Raw genomic sequence first — 4,131 nt, 5'->3', positions numbered from 1 at the left:
CCGCCATGAGATCCGATCTTGATGAGTTCATGGAGCAGTTGAACTTAGAGGATGAAGTCTTTGATGATCTGGTAATCGATGAGAACGACCCGGAGATCAATGAGAGAGTCAGGTGGCTAGCCCTAGCTAGGGTTCACACGGACAAAACCTTCAGCCCGACGGCCTTCTACAAGGACATGCGGGCGGCGTGGAATCCTGCTCAACATGTGAACTTCCGCCCGGTTGGCCCGAACCTGTTCGTTGTTCAGGCTGCATGCCTCGGCGACTGGGAACAGATGATCGAACAAGGTCCATGGTTGTTCAGGAACTTTTTGGTGCTAATGTGCCCCTATGATGGTTTCACGAAGGCAGAGGAGGTGCCTATGGTGCATATGCCTGTCTGGCTCCAGATTCACAAACTGCCAGAGGGTTTCTGTAAGAAAAGCATTGTGGAACATCTGCTTAGGAACTCTGGGAGGATTTTGGAGATGAGGTTAAACGGAAACACATGCGGGGACTATGTGAGAATCAGGGTGCGCCATGATGTGCGGCAGCCTCTCACCAAGTTCGTCAGTATTGTAAGAGGAAAGGAGCGTCAGGTCTTCCTGGTGCGCTATGAGAAACTAGCTCGATTCTGCAGTGTATGTGGCATCATAGGCCATGAGTTCAAGGAATGTGGTAGCGGGATCCATGAGGAGAAGAGCAAGAAGTTTGGTGCGTGGCTATATGCTGATGGCCCTAATAAGCCACGGCCGGAAAGTGCTAATCGGGGGAATGAGCAGAAGCATGACTACACACCCAGCCGTGTAAACAAGCCACCAAAGCAGGTTGATTCGAAAACATTAGATACAGCCACAAGCCCGTCAAAGACCGCCCACACACTCATGCAAGTTGATCCATCTGTGCGGAAGCGGCTTGCAATGGACGAGGCGGGTATGGTTAACAGGACTGGGAGCACCATGGTCCCGCCTGGTGTTCTTACGTTGACCCTTGGGAAGGGGGAAGAGGGAGATGATGTTCACTCGCCAACTAGTAGCTCGGGCAGTAAGCGCGCAAAAACTGTCTCTGAAGATGCTTCTGATGTTCGATCGGCGGCCTCCCTCGAGGAGGACCGCCGGGTCTAATGAGTTCTCTAGTATGGAACTGCCGGGGGGACCGCCGGATAGTTCGCGAGGTTTTGGCCCTCTGCAAAGCCAATTCCCCGGGGCTGGATTTCTTTCTGAAACTAGACAAGCCTCATGCAAGATGGAGAAAATCAAGTTTAGATTGCAGATGAGAGGATTTGCGGGCGTATCCAGTGATGGGCTCAGTGGGGGCCTAGCCCTCTATTGAGATGAAAATTTACAAGTGACAGTTTTGGACTCGTGTGCACGGTATATAGACATGCGAATTGTAGATGGAGCAAAGATAAGACATGGATGACGACCTATGTGTACGGAGAACCACGGGTGGAAAGCATGCCACCTCCTCGGAGCCGTGGCTAGTGTGTGGGGATTTTAATGAAGCCATGTGGCAACATGAACACCTTTCTCATACACAACGATCTGAGATTCAAATGCAACAGTTCAGGGACTATCTATTGGCCTGTGAACTAATGGATTTGGAGTTCTCCGGGATCCCGTATACATATGATAATGGACAAGTGGGCAACAGAAATGTCCGGGTTCGTTTGGACAGAGCATGCGTTGATGAAGCATGGAAGGATATGTTTCCCTTTACTCAGATTGATCACTTGGCATCGTCTTGCTCGGACCATTGTCCATTGATGGTTCGGTTATCGCATGTGGAGCCGCCTAAAAACAAAACTGCGGCTAGGTATGAGATCATGTGGGAGAGGCATCCGGCACTGGCCTCGGTTATCACGGACCGGTGGGGGCAAAGTAAGCCAAGTGGAACTCTTGGTGCAATTCGGGATGCTCTTAAGGAGATGATGGCAAGTATTTCCGGACAGAGGGAGTATCTATCTACGCTTGAAAAGTTGTCCAATCTGTAGTTTCAGTTAACCAGAGTCTATGATCTTCCTCTTCTAACTTTTTTTGAGAACCAATGAGTTCACTACTCATGGTTGATGATTACATTCACGCAGACGAAGCTGCTCCAGAGATACAGGAACTCTGTCGAAAAGTAAACTGTTGCCACTTCTGTTGGCCTCCGCTCCCAGCTCGTGAGCGAGGCTATTGCATTTCCTGCCTACCACCCTGATTTGAGGAGAGGGAAACGGCTTTAGTGTCTCTTTTGTGTCTGCAATCAGCGGGTATCTCGCCAATCGACATTGCTCTCTTGACAAAATCTCCTTTCCCAGTGCTGCACAATCAACTTCGACTTCTAGTGCACCTCGGTAGGCCCGTGCGAGCTCCTGTAAGCCACTCAACAACGCACTTGCCTCTGTTTCTTCGACCGAAGCACAGTACCCCAGATCTCTGCATACTGAAATATAAACAGCCCCGGCAGCATCTCAAACAACACCACCGGCCCAAGCTCTGCCTGATTCCCTCTGGAATGCCGCATCCGTGTTGATTTTCGCCGTCCCCACACCTGGTTTTACCCAATGATTGGTTGTGTTTGCAACAGGTCTACAAGGCTGGCCATCAAAAAGGGATCCACTCCTACTTCCATTCACTGGGGCATCAGGCAGTTGGCTATTAGCCCAATCCAGGCCAAACTTGCGCAAGACGTCTTGCAACTGAACCCGATACAGTATTTTTTTTCATCTCCATGAATTAAGTTATTCCACAGGTTGCACGCCTCCCAGCACACGAGGAGGGTATTTGTTCTAACATTTTCATTGAGCGGGTCCAGCAGCAGTTGGAGCCAGTCTTCCCCAGTATACCAAAGCAATTCCTCCTTTGGGAGTTCCCAGTATGCTTTCATCTCATTTCTGCATGTGATCACAGCGTGGTATTCATCCTCCCTTTCATTTCCGCAGATCTCACATATGTCATCTCTTGCAATGGTTCTCCTTAGAGCATTATGTTTTGTCGCCAGAGTTCGCGTTGCCACTCACCATCCAAAGATTTTAACTTTTTCAGGGACCTTTGCCTTCCAAATCAAGTCCCACAATTTTCGGTCACCCACCTTGCTCCCTAAGCTTGATGGTTTCGACGAACTATCCCTCATGAGTTGTTCGGCCAATTTATATGCACTCTTCACCGTGAAAACCCCGTTTTTCTCGTAGTGCCATGCAGCCGTGTCTTCATATTCCACTGAGGGGATCCGAATTTTGGCGATTTCCTCGGCATCAAAGGAATGAAATATTTGGTTTATCAGATTCAGGTCCCATTCTCTAGTACCCTGTTTCATTAACTGGTTTACCCACCGCAGACGTGATCTTCTCACAAAGGCAGCCGTACGCAGTCCAGGATATCTCGGGATCCATTGATCTCTCTGAATTTGGATGTTCTTTCAATTTCCCACTCTCCAAATCAGGCCTTTTTTGAGCAATTCTAGACCCCACTCAATTCCTCTCCGGGCTTGAGCTGCAGCGACAGCTTGGGCGTCAGCTGCAAAAACAACAGTTCCAGTGTTCAACCGAGTATCAATGATAGCAGTTCTGCAGTGACACATTCAGACTCTTGCATCCAAAGTTGGATAGGGACTTGGAAAGAATCTCTGAAACTTATTTACAGGGGAGAAAAGGAAAACTTCACAACCATTTTACTTCAAATGGCTGAACGCTCTCGTAGCTTTGGTTGAGTTTTCACTTTTCAGGCAAGAGAATGAGAATCACACAGCCTCGACAGGAAAAAACACCTCCAAGAAGATAGTCAAGATGAGGGAGTGCAAGCGGTAAGTTTGGCCAAACATTGCCATGTGATCTGATAATGCACGGTGTTGTTTCTACTTGAACATGCAGTTTCAGGTCTTCAGTATGTGGCATGATGAAATTTGCAACCTGTCTACCTGGATAATGTAGCAATACTGCATCGTTATATGATGTCTTAAATAATTTGTTGAGGATTCTTGCAGTTTAATACTCCCTCCGTCCCAAAATAAGTGACTCAACTGTACTAAAGTTAAATACAAAGTTGAGTCACTTATTTTGGGACGGAGGGAGTAGAAGAATCTGGTCATGTATTCAAAGATAATGAGAAAAAGAATGCTTTTGTGATCAACAAGCAGCCAAAAGCAATAAGCAATTTATCATTAGTATTT

Source organism: Triticum dicoccoides, chromosome 1A, assembly GCF_002162155.2.
Source record: "Triticum dicoccoides isolate Atlit2015 ecotype Zavitan chromosome 1A, WEW_v2.0, whole genome shotgun sequence".
Classification (NCBI taxonomy): domain Eukaryota; kingdom Viridiplantae; phylum Streptophyta; class Magnoliopsida; order Poales; family Poaceae; genus Triticum; species Triticum dicoccoides.
Note: the sequence above shows the minus strand (reverse complement) of the source record.